The sequence below is a fragment of the Orycteropus afer genome, unplaced genomic scaffold (assembly GCF_000298275.1).
Source record: "Orycteropus afer afer isolate SDZICR_OR568_19922 unplaced genomic scaffold, OryAfe1.0 scaffold00025, whole genome shotgun sequence".
Classification (NCBI taxonomy): domain Eukaryota; kingdom Metazoa; phylum Chordata; class Mammalia; order Tubulidentata; family Orycteropodidae; genus Orycteropus; species Orycteropus afer.
The window spans coordinates 10,385,382-10,402,485 of record NW_006921612.1 but is presented as its reverse complement, the minus strand read 5'-3'; positions in this window follow the sequence as shown (position 1 = coordinate 10,402,485).

Genomic DNA, 17,104 nt, shown 5'->3' with positions numbered 1-17,104 from the left:
CAAGGAGAACTAGCATGCCAAAAATGTTTTGGGTACTTTACAGACAGTACCACATTTAAGCCCTACAACTACCCTGTAACATCATCCTTATTCCCACCTTATTAATGAGGAAACTGTTGCTTAGAAAGTTAAATAACTAGCCTAAGATAAACCCTGGGTACGAACCAGAGCTGAGATTTCACTTTGAGGGATATTAAAGTCATCCCATGTCATGCTGTGACTGGTAATAGTAATCAGGCACTTACCCAACCACACAGCACTCTAAGAAAGGAGGAACAAAGATGTTAAAGCCTGTGGTGCAGAAGCCCAAGCAGATATACAAGGCATTGTGAGGTCATCCAAGTCACAGACCAGCCCATGCCTCTGGGTGTTGAGCATAAGATGGAGGCCATGGGTTTCACCTCTCAAGACTGCAGGTTGGAAACTGCTAAGCATCCCTAGAATTATCTGACAGTAACAGCCATCCACCAACACCGAAATGTGAGGCCTTGAACATATATATCTATCTCACCCTGCATATAACTCACAGCCCCAAAAACTAATGAAGGCATGTATGACTGTGGTAATGAATGATCCACAGACACATAGCTTTCCTTAGCCTCTCCCTATTCAACTCCTGATAACTACATAGTTCTTTGCCTTTGTACCTTACCTCCTGGACTCCTTTGGAGTGACTGTAAGTTCTCTGGCAATAAAACCCTGGGCCTCCGCAGCAGGACTTCTCAGAGCAGTAGCCCCTCAGTGCCCATCTTTGTCAAGGCAGCATTCACAAGCTCAGTGGTGCTTTGTGCCTCCAAGCCCTGATCCCTCCCCGGACCTCAATGATTCCCAAAGGGCAACTGCCTTCCCCAATGTATCTTTAGAGCTAGAAATCCGTAGTTACCATGGTTAATATTTCTGACTTGATTGGCACCACCAGTAACTGAACTGCAGTCTCCCGAGTACAACACGCTCTATTCATTCGCTCCTATTGTGTTGGGCCATTGCATCAAACCACATTATTTTTCGCTTACAAAAAAAAAGAAAGAAAGAAAGCAGTCCTGAATACAATTACAATGTTATGTTGCCATATGAAATGTTGCAGTTTTGCTTCAAGGATAAAATCTTTATAGACGGAATGTAATGTTGTACCAGTTTTGGCCCCATCAAGAATGGTGAGATGTAAAGTGAGAAATCTTAATTTTGGTGGCACAGTCATGCAGAATCAAAGCTAGAAATCAAAACTAGCCGAGTCCCAGTGTTTGTGTCATGAAGGCAACTGCTCATTTGTTTACCATACTGTCAACATGCTCAGAACCATCTTTGAATTCATGTCTCCCTTGAATCTATTTATATACTACCCCCACTCTGAGTGTTTCAAAAATCTTTTGTGAGCTTGTGGGAGTTTTCATTTGATGAATTAATAAAAAGCACATGAATTTTTAAAAGCTTTGGACTCTTATATCAGATTTCTATTTTTAATAAGGATGACAATGTTTTGTTTGTTGGTTTTTAAACTAGAGATGTTTCCCTTTTCTTCGTTACAATTCTAGTTTTTCTTTTTCTCTCTGTCTCAGTGGCCTGACCTCAGCATGTTTCCTGGGGATATACTGGTATCAGACTGTGTTTCTGTATAAACAATAGTATTAACTAGCAATAACCAAGAAAATGCAAAATCAATGAGAGGCGGATTTTGTTCATTATTGTTTTGTTGCTTTTTTAAATGTCAGCATTTAACTGTAAAGCTACTTTGCCTTTATAATTTCTAGCTTAGGATATGGAAAATTGTAAGACTCTAAAACTCAGACGCGAACATCTTTGACCACCACCTGCACTCAAGGCCCAAAGCACAAAGTGCTAAGAAAATAGCTCCACTCCGAGGGCCTAGCAGCATGTCCGACTTCCATCTTCCCCAAACTGACCTTTCTTTGTGTATGTGAATAACTTTCGGGTTCTCCAGAATTGTTTCTTCTTTACATCCTGTCTCAATGGAACCCTTTCTTTCTTCCAGATATTTCTCAGCTAGCCTTTTCTTCACTTGCTATACTGACCTTACTAGATCCTTATGGCTTCACACCTGGAGTTCGGAAATCATCTCCTTTCTGGTGACCTGCCTCTGCTCTCTCTCACTCTTTACCTAGCATTAGGCTAATATTCCAAAACTTCTTTTATTCCATTTCCTAAAACGTTATAAAATTAAAATTATATCCCTTTCTTAAAAAAAATTGTTATTGTTAGGTGGCAGAAAGTCAGTTCTAACTCATAGTGACTCTATGCACAGGAGAGCAAAACAGTTCTTAGTCAGTCCTGTGCCATGCTCAGAATCCTTGCTTGAGCCCATTTTGCAGCCACTGTGTCGGTCAGTCCATCTCATTGAAGGTCTTCCTCTTTCTCTCTGATCCTTTAATTTACCCAGTATGATGTCCTTCTCTAGGACTAGTCCTTCCTCATAACATGCCCAAAGTAAGTGAGATGAATCCTTGCTATCTTCACTTTCAAGAAGCACTCTGGATATAAATCTTCCAAAACAGATTTAATCCATGGAACATTCAATAATCTTCGTCAATCCCATATTTCAAAGGCATCAATTCTTCTCCAGTCTTCCGTATTCATTGTTCAGTTTTCCTGTGCATATGAAATTATTGACAATACTATGGCTTGTGTCGGGCACACTTTAGTCTTCAAAGTGACATCTGTGATTTTTAACCCTTTAAAGAGGTCTTTTGTAGTAGATTTGCCCAATGCACTAAGTCATTTGATTTCTTGACTGATGCTTTCATGAGATTGATTGTGGATCCAAGTAAAACAAAATCATTGACAATTTCAATCTTTTCTCCATTTATCATGATGTTCCTTATTGGTTCAGTGGTGAGGATTTTTATTTTCTTTATGTTGAGGCATAATCCATACTGAAAGCTGTAGTCTTTTATCTTCAGCAGTAAGTGCTTCAAGTCTTCTTCACTTTCAGCAAGTAAGATTTGTCACAGGTTGTTAATGAGTTTTCTTCCAATTCTAGTGCACTGTTCTTCTTCATGTAGTCCAGCTTCTTAGATTATTTGCTTAGCATACAGAGTGAATAAGTAAGAGGAAAGGAAACAACACTGATGCACAACTTTTCTGATTTTAAACCATACTGTATCTCCTTTGTCTGTTCAAATGATTGTCTCATGGTCCATGTACAGATTTTACATGAGAACAATTAAATGTTCTGGAATTCCCATTCTTCCCAATGCTATCTGCAATTTTTTATGTCCCACACAGTCAAATGCTTTTGCATAATCAATAAAACACAGGTAAACATCTTTCTGATATTCTCTGCTTTCAGCCAAGATCCAGCTGTCATCAGCCATGATATCCCTTGTTCCACGTCCCCTTCTGAATCTGGCTTGAATTTCTGGCAGCTCCCTGATGATGTATTACTGCAATTTTTTTTTAAATTATTTTCAACAAAATTTTACTTTCATGTGATAGTAATAGTACTGATCAATAATGTCCTGATCCTGTTTGATCATATTTCTTTGGCAAATTCAAAATGTAATGACCCTAATTATTCATAAAATTTTGTTTTTCCAGCATTATGTTTAAAAAAATGAATCTAATGTCTTCACCAGCCATATAATCTCTACTTCACCACAGGCTCCACCACTCTCTATTATACTACACCTGACTGTTTCTCAGATTTATAATGGCTGCATGGACATGGCAGCATTGCAAGCATCTGAGTTTGCTAGTTCTACTTACTACATCGTATCTAAACTCATCTACTTGACTCTTCGATCGTCTAAACATTTATGTCCCCCCTCCCTTCACTTCTTTCTCAGTCTTGCTGCATTTGCCTTTATTCCATTCCCATAAGGATGATTACCAAAGCTATGATTTCAGTCTCACAGCCTCCTACCCAAAAGCTTATTTCTGGTGCTAATACCCCTGTATAGAATACGTTCTCTCCTTTCATTTACCAATCTAAATTTAATCACATACAAGTCTTTCATGAAGCCTTCTCTGCCATTCCAGCCCATATTAATTTGCCCTCCTTTGAACGTAAGAAAGGCAAAGACATTCAGCCTCTCACGCAGATGATAGGGTAGCTCTTTCCTGCTAGATTATATGCTTATTTCTATTATATACCACAGGAGCTCTGGCGTAGTGCCTAAGGCACTTGACTGCTAATCAGAAGGCTGGCAGTTCAAATTCACCAGCCACTCCCCAGAAGGAAGGTTGGGCAATCTACTTCCATAGTGATACTGCCTCAGAAACCCAAGGAGGGGTCACTATGAGTTGGATATGACTCCACAGCAGTGAGTTTGGCTTGGTTTATTATATACCACAGCACACTAAACTCATAGTTAGTGCTCAGTTAATGTCTTAAAATGATTAATCTGTATGATGAAAACATTCTGTGTAACGACATATTCTGCTAAAAAAAAATTGGCCTCCCGAGACAAAATGAAACTTCTCTTCTTTTTAACTTCCTGGGACTCAAAGTGCTAATGGACCATAGGTACCTCACATAAGCTTACAAAGTCCAGGAGAGCTTGTGACGCAGTCCCCAGGGCACTTTTTGAGCAAATGTTGGGAAATGAGTTACTGATTCTCTAGGTCATCAGGGCCAGCTGCATCTGTTGCATCATATCAGAGTAAAGTTATAGGAGGACACGGAGTTCTTCCACGCCTGGCGCAACCCCAAATTTAGGGCTCCAACTGACTCCTCAAATGCACCATGCCCTAATGCTACCTTAATTCTAACTTCCAAACCCCCTCTCTATGCTAGAGGTCCTTGAGTGGCACAAATGGTTTGCACATGACTACTAACCTGAAAGTTGGTGATTCAAACCCACTCAACAGCACTGTGGAAGAAAGCTGTTCAATCCTCTTCTGAAAAGATTACAGCCAAGAAAAAACCCTGTAGAGCAGTTCTACTTTGCACCCACAGTGTCACTATGAATCAGAATCAACTCAATAGCAATGAGCTGTTTTGTTTTATTTTGTTTTGTTTTGTTTTTCCTCTTTGTTGGAATGTCCTTGGTTCATTTTACAAGGCCCAGATCAGTGGTCATTTCTTCTGTGAAGTCAACCTCATTCTTGTCACATCCCCAATGGACCATGATTAATCATCACCTCCTTTGTGTTCCTAGTGGCATAGTAGGAGCTCTGGTGGTATAGTGCCTAAGGCTTTTGACTGCTAACCAGAAGGCTGGTGGTTCAAACCCACCAGCCACTCCTCAGAAGGATAATTGGGCAATCTACTTCCATAGTGATACTTTCTTGGAAACCCAAGGAGGGGTCGCTGTGAGTCGGATCTGACTCAATGGCAATGAGTTTAGTTTTCTTGGTTCCTTTGCATTCCTAGAGACCTTTAGACTTGTTTTTGTTGTCCCTCCTCTATACCTACTCTACAAATAAAAACTCAAAAGCCTGTTGTTATAGAGTTGAATCCTGTCCATGGTAACCCTATAGTACAGATTAGAACAGCCCCATAGGATTTCCAAGGCTGTAATCTTTAAGAAGCAGGCAGCAGTGAAGCTATCTTTCTCCTGTGGAGCAGCTAGTGGATTTGAACCACCAACCTTTAGGTTACAGCCAAGTGCTTAACCACTGAGCCTCCAAAGCTCCCTATTCTACATATACTAAGTACAATATGCTACATATATTAAAGCTAAGTTTCACTATTTTTCTCTCTAGGAATTCTTCTTATACCACAACCATTCATTTTTCCCTTGAACTCCTCAAATACCCAGCTTGAGTCTTCAGTGAGAGTCCAGGAATTAACATGAGAGCCCACCAGATTTCCAGATTCACCCCCCTGGCCTCACCACTTATTTCTCTGGCATTAAATATAACAGATTTAAAACTATTGAGCACAAAAATAGTAGGTGTTTAAAAAATGCTAATTGCTCTCCTACCTATTAATTAAAGGAAATATGAACTCTATGCTGATGAATTTCTAAATATTTTAAGTGATAATAAAATATTTCCAGCTAAAGTTAATATTTAAATGTGTTAGATTTGGTGATCCATAGGTGTTTAGTGTTGAAAAAGGCCTTGGTAACTATATGTGGGCCTGGAAGATGTTAGAACTTTTCTGGGTATGATTTGATTATCTTAACTGGCAACATAAGCTCCTCAATGAGGCTAAGACCTGGTCATGGGTTTAGTTACACTCTGACTTGTTTCTTGGCCAAATGCCAATTCAAGGAAGATCCTGCACATACCTCACCAGTATGATGGTTCTGCAGAGGACCTTCCCCCAGATCACCAGTCTTGCTCTCACATTCACAGAGAAACCCGTATCCATAGACGAATGAGCGGTATGATCAAGGTGATAAGAGAGAACTCTGAATCAGAGTTGCAGTTTCTCCAAGGCCAGGACTGGTCATGCCACATCGGGAAACTTGTCTACAACGAGATTCAGCCCACTCTTCCTCAATTATCAGAGAAGAAAGACTCTCCATCTTTGGACTTTTAACTGCACAGTCTGACTTGGATAGCAATTCCTCTCTGACGCTCTCTTGAATGTGTTCCATAGAAAGTTTGGTCCTTTGTCCTAAACCTTCCCTTCTTTCTGACATATTACCACATCATTTATTGCACGCACGCACACACACACACACATACACATATTCTCTCCTTCTGAGCACAAATGTTCTTCTTTTCACAATATTTTTTTGAGATTGAAAGCAGGTTTCCTGATTTAGCCCTCAAAATATCTATCATGTCAAGGAAAATAGATATGACTTAAATAACTTCAGAAAACTGTTTTAACAACTCATCAGACCAGATTTTATTAAAGCCCAGTTAGGCTTTGATTTGAAAAAAAAAAAAAATTATATCTGTGCTACCTCCAAAAAGAATCTGTAGTAATTCAAAGGGAGTCTTATTCAAATACTTTCTGATGCTACAGTTTTGCTTTTAAACCAAGGAGCTATTGCAAGTAATTTGGTCAATACATCTAATAATAGCCAATTCTCCATAATCCATTTGTATTCTATTCACTGTAAGTATTTTAATTTGCAGATACTCACGCTGGACATTTTCCATATTTACTCAGTATCCACTGAGGAATTTAATTAATTTTCATTGTGTTCTAAATTAAAATTGAATATTTCTCATTTTTAAATTAAGATTATGTATAAATCATAATTTACAATGCATTTGAAAGTGAATTATTACCTGGAGTTTATTATTTAATAAGTTACTTGTTTAATATATTAAAGAATGTGTCAATAGTCAAACTTACAATCTGGAAAAGGCAATGAACATTAACTGAAGGAAGGCCCCTAGGTGCCAGATACAAAGTTATTCATTATCTCACTTAAGCCTTATAATCCTTCTGAAGGGTGAGTGTTACTATGAAGTAATTTGGGACCTTGTGGTAATCTGGCTATTGTACTTGCACCCAAATCTCTTCCAGACATTTTTTTGTAGTTCTGTGTTTTCCAGGGATATCAGTGAGAGGCATGGAAGATAACTGAACATGCTGAGAAAAAAAATGAACGTCTGGTCTTTTCTATTTAAGGGAATCTCAAGTAACATGCCATAAATTATCCTCTTCTGCATTTCTTTACTCTTACTAAGGAGTCCTCAGTCAAACTTCAGGGTTTGTCTTAGAGCAGTGACATGCAGGTATGAGCCCCCTGGATAGTAGTTATGCTTGGTTTGCTAAGGCCACAGCCAGATATGGAAGCAGTCACTCTGCACACATGAAGATTTCACTCATCCTCCACGGCTTTGCCGACTGGGTACTGACAGCACAAGGATATTAAGCTTCTTCTTCTTCTTCTTCTTGGTAATAAAAATACACTTACAATTTTTAGGATACCACCTTTTATATAACATTCTAATATCCTCAGTTCCAGTCTCTACGCAAAGAACTAAACCACTTGCCTTCAAGTTGATTCCAACCCATGGCAGCCCCATGTTTACCAGAGTAGAACTGTATTTCATGTGGTTTTCAACAGCTGATTGTTTAGAAATAAATCACCAGGCCTTTCTTCCGAGGCACTCCGGATGGATTCAGATCTCCAACCTTTCCATTAGCAGCCAATCACACTAATCCTTTGCATCTCACAGGGACTATGAGGAAAAACTATTTTACCTATATATGTCAGGCCATTTCCCCTCAAAAAGTAACTCCCTCACACACATGTGCACGTACACACACACACGTATGCACACCTCTCTATTAACAATTTCATTATTTCTTCAGATAAAAATAGTTATACACAATTTTTAAGCAAACAAAGAACTCTTCTAGCTTGTCCTTGGTTATTTCTCATCTATATGCCTGGAGGAGTGAGAGGTAACATCTCACTCAACTCCTAACAGCCACCCCTGGGGTGTACTAACTCTTGCAATTCTCTCCCAATTTAAGCAGCTCTTCCAAAATCCCTGTGGGCATGCATCGAGCTCAGATTCAGCGTCAGCAGCCTAGATGTTTTCATGACCTTCAGCTTTCCTTCTTGTTGGCCAATATTCCCAATATACAAATAGTTGCATTTTAAGAATAGAACAAAATTCTTGTCCTTCGTTTGACATACTAAACTACTGGCAAAGATGTATTCTCAGGACAGCTTTTTAAAGTCTGTCTGCAAACAGCACCAGGATTAAATGCGTCTCCCTAGCCTGAACGAGGACGGTGCTTCTTGCAAGAAACAGTCATGCAGGCCAAGATCACAGTTTGGGTTTAACACACGTCAGTAGGTCTAGACAAAAACTGTTCTAATTTTGGAAATGCATGTGATCACTACAGCCCAACAAATGGGATGATTGTAGATCCATCTATTGTGGACACCATTAAGTAAGTGCGATATATTTATGAATTCAAATCGGCTTAGTCATTGTTTCAAACCAGAATTAAAAATCCAAACCAGAAATATTCATATAGTTTCTCCTTTTAAGTTAAAGGATTTTACATAATGTATATGAATGAAATATATTTTACAAAGTGGTAATAGTTTCTTTGTATTTAATTAGAAAATTATAACACTTTGTTGCTGTTGTCAAAGAATATATAGATAGACACAGTCTAATTGAATTCCTTTCTCCATTTTTGATTTTCTATGTTCCAAGTTTCCTTGTTTATAATCTTATTGCTGTATTCATTAGAATATAGAAACGCTTCTATCTTGGCCTGACGTTCACTTGTGGCTGCCTTATGGGTGTGATTTTAAAACAGTTAACTGGGAGAACGGCTTTTCTTCCCACACTTGTGCTTGTGGTGACAGCACATATGTTAACTCTTTCTAGTTTTGGATGAGAGTGGGTGAGCATGATACTTATTGCTGGCCAGATTATGTGGATTTCTCTCTTTCTTTCTTTCTTTCTTTTTTAACAGAGCAAATTGATCTAACAAATATCTTCTTACAGTTGCATAATACTTCTGCAGGCAGAAAGAGTAGCAGCTTATTGTTTTATACAAAAAGGAAATTTTGCGTGAAGAAACAATCACTATGGTGGATAGAGAATGGGAATTTATGTAATCAATAAAATGTTGCTTTTAAAATGAGACACATAGATTTATATTTAACCATTTAATGACTTATGGGACATATAGCACCCACCAACATTTTCAGCCTTTCATTTTTCTTGGGAGGCTGCTCTCTCAGTTGTAGTGCATGTTATCACCTGTCAGGGACCTGTATAACTACATGAATCTGAAGAAATAATCCTCACCCCACTGATCCTACCATCAGAGTTCACTTGGGACACACGTGTTCCACATAACTGTACCAAAATTCTTATTTGTCAAAGACATTTTCCCTTGATTTTAGCGTGTTTCCATTACTGAAAAACATGGTATCAACAAAAATTGCAAAGCAGAAAATAATTGTCAGGAAAGGGTTAAAATGATAAGAAAAAAGTATTTTAGTATAACAGAAAAATACATGAGAGAGAAATAGTGTTGTAAAGAAGATGGAGTAATCTACTTCCATAAAGATTTACCCCCTTGGAACCCCAATAGCAGTTGCTATGAGTCAGAATAGACTCGGTAGCAGTGGGGTTTTTTTGGTTTAATCTTTATGGAAGCAGATTGCCACATCTTTCTCCCATGGAGTCTATGGTGGGTTCAAACAACTATGGTGGTTAGTAGCTGAGTGCTTAACCACTGCACTACCTGGACTCTCTCTCTCTACATATATATATATATACACATATACATACATACATCTGTGTGGTTGTGCATGTATATATATTCTAGATAGATAGATAGAGGATAGATAGATAGATAGGTAGATGATAGATAGATGGGTAGAAAGAGATTCACCACAAGAGATTCACAGTGATTATGTCTAGTGGGAAGATTGGAGTGATTTTCACTTGTGAAAATATGTTCTTATATATTCAGAATTTTACGATGACTATATCTTATTTTTCTAAGCAAAAAAATTTTGTTAGAAATTACATTCTCAATAAAAATATATTTATTTCCACAGTCCCACTGGCAATATAAAAAATTCAAAGTGAAATTGTCTAATTCCCTAATTCTTAAGGATATTTCAGTCTTTCAGTTTTTCCAAATAACAATTCATGTATAATAAAAGGGAAAGATATTCCCTAGGAGGCTCTGGAAAGCCTTTCTTCCTGAAGAGTTTTAACTTTTACATTTAAACTGCACCTAACAGTGAAAGTGGAACAATGGAAGTTTCCATTGCTGTGAAATTTTTATTTCCACCCCTCCCCACTCTACTGTGTTTTGCTATATCATAAGCAGGTTCTATAAGTAAATTGATACTATGTTTTCTAACTACCACAAAAAAATTAGTTGGAAAATGAAAGACTCAGCCAATTCAATGTACAGCACTTATTGGGTAACACTCAAGAGCCCCACAGGAGTTAAAAGTTTTGTGAATAGATACAAAAGCATGAATTGACCAGATGGTCTAAGGGCCAAAGCTTTTTTGTCTGTGACTTTTAAAATCATTATTATTTACTGTAGAATGAAGCTCTTTTTGTTTTTTTCTGAAATTTTAAGCAAATTAACTGGTTACATGGATGTGCATATCATCACTTAGCAAACAATGCTCACTAGCTTGCTTTCTCTGGTTCCCAGATAGCTACCCAAATTAAACAAGCCTCAAATCCTTGACCTGTATGTGTGTGCTGTTTTATTTTATTTTTCATTTTTGGGAAAGTGTACTCTGTGCAAAACGCATGATAGAAAGTATCCTAAATATGCCCCAATAGACTGACTCAACACTCCTTTTGTGTTGGCTTTGCCATGGCTAAGGTTGCAATCCTGCCCTCTTCTCTCTACATCTGTTTTAATTCACCATCAGCTGTAAGGAAGGAAATTAGTACAGGGAGAAGGAACAATGAACACACTGTAATTTTTGCAATACACTAACAGTAATATTGTGACAAACAGTTCAGCAGTGTAATTCACCGCCTCCAAACACTCAAGTACAGTCTTGAACAAGATCAGCATTTCAAAGCTAACAAATGATTTAGGGCATCCAGGGCCGGAGCACGATAGGTTCTCAGTAATTATGTGTTGAATGAACGAACAAACAAAAAAATGAATAAATGTGTGAATTAATGAAATCAGATAGTGGTTGAGAAAATCTAGGGGGTTGTTTTAATACATTTTGCAGCAAAGCTCTTTTATATTTATTGTTTTCTGGTTGTTGTTGTTGTTGTTATGTGCCGTTGAGTCAGACCCGACTCATAGCAACCCCTCCTTGGGTTTCCGAGATGGTATCACTACAGAAGTAGATTGCCCATCCTTCCTTCCGAGGAGTGGCTGGTGGGTTTGAATAAATATATGTATATGTATGTGTGTGTGTGTATATATATATATATATATATATATATGTAATATATATATACATATATATGTGTATATATATATGTATATATATATATTACATATATATATATATTTTTTTTTTTATTTTAAATCATGAGCAATAAAGCAATTCCAAATGGACAAATGGATATAATATAACAAGAGGATCTTATATCAGAAGAATCCCTTTAAAAAATAAAATACATTTCCCTAAATGCATGTTCTGAAAAACCAAACCAAACTCAGGGCTGTCGAGTCATATCTGACTCATAGCAACCCCTCCTTGGGTTTCTAAGGTGGTATCACTACAGAAGTAGATTGCCCAATCTTCCTTCTGAGGAATGGCTGGTGGGTTTGAACCACCACCTTTCTGTTTAACAGTCAGATTCCTTAGGCACTATGCCACCAGAGCTCCCAAATGCATGTTTTTAAACAAAATGTTATTATTATTGTTACATTAAATAATAGTAATTAAAAATGGAATACAATTTATAAGGTTGTTAAGAAAGTGTTCCAAATGCAAATGCCAGCAAGTTCCTGAGGAAAAAAAGTATACTGCTAACTAACCTACCTTTTGCTTATTTATTTTCCAATGCACAGTACCCCAGTGAATGTAGCATATGGAGTTTATAATGATACATGAAAAAAAGTTGGGGAATTTGTCAAACTTTAAATTCTTCTTTTTTAAAGTAGATAAAATTAACTAGCAAGAACTAAAACATGACACGTAGCAAGTAGCCTAGGAAACATGCTTTCTTCAAGCAAGTTCTAAACTATACTTTTAAGTGTCAATTGAAGTATTTAAATGTTAACCCCCAACCACCACTAAGTTATATAGAGTCCCTATTTGGTACAAATGGTTAATGTGCTCAGCTACTAACAGAAAGGTTGAAGGTTTGAGAGCACCCAGAGGTACTTCAGAAAAAAGGCTTTGTAATGTACTTCCAAAGTATCAGCCACAGATAATATTATGGAGCACAGTTCTACTCTGATACTCATGCAGTCACCATGAGTCAGAATCAACTCAATGTCAGCTGGACTGGAACAAATCATATAATTATAGGAAAAGATAAACTAGATATAACACTAGAATCAAATAGTATAATGATGACAACAAAAAATAAATGGAAAAGCTCTTTTATACAAACTGTAAAGAAACTTCTAAAATATATTGGAAATTTGAGTGCTTGATAATTTTTTCTAAAACAGGAAAAGTATTTAAGTGCATTTCTTTTAGAAATATGCATATCCCACGACACCTCAAGTCATGAAAACAATGGCTTTTTTTAAATATAAAAATGTTACTATGTCAAATCATCCTGGCACATATATTTCATAAGATAGTGTTCTGGAAAATAAACCACATTGTAACACAAACTCATAAATCAGAGCTAGACAAAGTCCAGCAACAATACCAGTAACAATTCAAAAGAAACCATATTTCCTACATCAACATAGGCATGACAAACTCCACCAAGGTACTAAGGTGAATATAGATCCCAAGTAAATGTAGAAAACAGGGTTATTCCTCTCTGACCTTAAAATCATTATATAAAAGTTCCCTGTCCTTTTTTTAAAGCATATTACACAGATTATAAAAATAATACTTGCTAATGTCAAAAGTTGTTGAAAATACAAAAAGAGAAAGAAGAAAAAAATTGCTATTTGTGCTATTTTCTTTCCTTTTAAAGCCATGTGATCATACTGTATATAATGTTATATTTAGCTTATCTTTTAATTTAACAATATGTGGAATGACTCAAAATTAGAAGAAACAGCTGCAAATATTCATTACTAATCAGTAGAGGGTAAGCGTAAAAGAAGACCTCAAAAAGATGGATTAACACAGTAGCTGCAACAATGAGCTCAAACACAGGAATGATTGTGAGGATGGCATTTTGTTCTGTTGCACATGGGGTTGCTATGAGTGACAACCAATTCAATCGCACCTAACAACAATAACCACATGAAGGGGCAGATTAGCCAATAAGCAAGGCAAACACAGGTTTACTTGTGCTTATATACTAATCTGTAGTGAAATTGCTCACTACTTGTGAGTTAGTAAGCAGAAATAAAGATTTGCTTACCTTGCATTGTTGTCGTTGTTGTTGTTATGTGCCGTCGAGTCGGACCCAACTCATAGCAACCCCTCCTTGGGTTTCTGAGGCGGTATCACTACAGAAGTAGATTGCCCCATCTTCCTACCGAGGAGTGGCTGGTTGGTTTGAACCGCCAGCCTTCTGGTTAGCAGTCAGGTGCCTTAGGCACTATACCTGTCAGGGGTTGTAGATTTGAAAAGAGGCTTTGATTCTGTAGGAAGGTGCTGTGGAGTTGGTAGAGAGACAGATGCCAACCATACCTAGAAGCAGAATCTTTGATGTAGTGAAAAAATGTGAAATTGTTCACTATAGATTAATAAATAAGCACAAAAAAACCTGTGCTTACCTTGCTCATTGGGTAATCTGACACTGATGTGGCATTAAATATTCTTTGAAGATATAAACCACAACTTATTTAATTATTCCCCTACTCTTGGACACCTAGATGGTTACCAATCTTTGAAATAATGAATAACATTGTAATGAATGATAATGGAAATTTTATAATACTAAATTAAAAGCACAATTTATACCCAGAAACAATTCAATTTGAATTTAATTTAATTAGTTTTAGGAATTTAGCAAGATTATGATAAATCCTGGCTATCCATATCATAAAATTTTTATGATCCAAAAACTTAATAAGCTTGGCTTTTTATGCCTTTCCTGATTCAGTTGATCAAGTTGCTGGAAGAAACAGAGAAAAAAATAAGCCCTGTGATACTTCACAGGGGTTTTACTGAAATTCATTTTAATATCCCAAGTTTTAAACACTCTACCTAAGTCTTTCATCACTCAACCATTATTTTTCCCTCTTGTACATGAGAATTAATAACAAAATATTTTCTAAAAATTAAATGAAAGCTCGGTAATCACATGAACATCATTTGCTCAATTTGCTAGTCTAATAGCATGATCAAAAGGAATGACATTGCTTTAGGACAGTACTTAGGTGTACATAAACTCCTGCTGATCACTTTTTATTTATAGAGGTGTACCCAGGTGTAAAGTCCACAATGAGTTCTGTGAAATAGGACATGTGATTTGGATGCTGGGAGAACACCACTTTATGTACAGGAGAGAGGCATGTGGGACAGTCACGGGTCAGGCCAGGACCACGTGGCCACCACTGCACAGAGGGACTGCATGAAAACATTGGCTCCACCACTGCCTGTGCAGTGTTGTCACTACCTGGACTCCAAGATCCATGCCAGCCCCACTCTCCCCCAACTTCCCATCCCCCCCAAACCCTCTGCCCCGCATCTCCATCCCTGTCTGGCATGCACTTGCTGTGAGTGGTCCTCTTCCCTTCTTCCCTGCCTGCCTTCCAAGTACCCCCAGCAGGCTTTAAAGTCTTCCAGCCCTATCAAACCTTTTCTTGTGCTCAATTCCTCCCCCTCCAACTCATCTCCAGCTGCCTTTCCTGTTCCTTCTCCCACCACATTCAGCTTTCACCAGCTGAATGATTAGACGGCTGCCACTGCAGGAGACCACCACTCGTCTGTCAGTTTGTCGTACTGTGGTGGCTTGTGTGTTGCTGTGAGGCTGCAGGCTATGCCACTGGTATTTCAAATACCAGCAGGGTCACCCATGGTGGACACATTTCAGTGGAGCTTCTAGACTAAAACAGATTCTGAAGAAAGAAGGGGTCATCCACTTCTCAAAGAATTGGCTACTGAAAACCTTATGAATAACAGTGAAACACTGTCTGATATATTACTGGAAAACTTTATGAATAGCCCTGAAACATTGTGCAATATAGTGCCAGAAGATGAGCCCCTCTGGTAGAAAGGCACTCAAAATACACCTGGGAAAGAGCTGCCTCCTCAGAGTAGAGCCAACCTTATGATATGGATGGAGTAAAGCTTTCTGGACTTCCATTTGCTGATGTGTCATGAGTTAAAATGGGAACAGCTACAAACATCCATATATAATAATGAGAACATGGAATGTATGAAGTACAAATCTTGCAAAATTGAAGTTGTCAAAAATGAAATGGAGTGCATGAAGATTAATATGCTAGGCATTAGTGAGCTGAAATAGACTGGTTTTGACCATTTTGAATCAGACAACCATATGATCTACTATGCTGGGAATGACAAATTGAAGAGCAATGGTGTGGCATTCATCATCAGAAAGAATGTTTCAAGATCTATCCTGAAGTCCAATGTTGTCAGTGACAGGAAATATCCATATGCCTATAAGGAAGGCCAGTTAATACTACTATTTCAAATTTACACGCCAACTACCAAAGCCAAAGATGAGGAAATTGAAGATTTTTACCAACTTCTGCAGTCTGAAATTGGCCAAACATGCAATCAAGATGTGTTGTTATCACTGGTGATTGGAATGCAAAAGTTGGAAATGAAGAATCACTGGTAGTTAGAAAATTTGGCCTTGGTGGTAGAAATAACACTGTAGATAGCACAACAGTATTTTGCAAGACCAAAAACTTATTCATTGTAAATGTATATTTCAACAACACAAATGATAGCTATACACCTGGACTTTGCCAGAAGGAGTCCAAAGGAATCAGATCGACTACATCTGTGGAAAGAGACAATGGTGAAGTTCAATATCTTCAGCCAAACAAGGCCAGGAGATGACTGTGGAACAGACCATCAAATTGTAGATGAAAACAATTAAAACAAGTCCACAAGAGCCAAATATGATCTTGATTATATCTGTCTGGAATTTAGAGACCATCTAAAGAATAAATTTGGTGTATTGAACACCAAGGACAGAAAACCAGAGGAATTGTGGGAAGACATCAGAAACATCATTCATGAAGAAAGCAAAAGGTCATTAAAACTATAAGAAAGGAAAAAAAGACAAATCAGATGTCAGAAGAGACTCTGAAACTTGCCCATGAAAGGAGAGTAGCTAAACAAATGGAAGAAATGAAAAGATAAAAGAGCTGAACAGAAGATTTCAAAGAGTAGCTCAAGATGACAAAGTCAATTATTATAATGAAATGTGTAAAGACCTGGAGCTAGAAAACCAAAAGGAAAGAACACATCCAACATTTCTCAAGCTGAAAGAACTGTAGAAAAAAATTCAAGCTTTGAGTTGCAATATTGAAAGATTCTATGGGCAAAATATTGAATGATGCAGGAAACATTAAAGAAGGAGTATACAGAGTATGCAGAGGCACTGTACCAAAAAGAATTGGTCGATGTTCATCCATTTCAGGAGGTGGCATATGATCAAGAACCAATGGTTTTGAAGGAAGAAGTTGAAG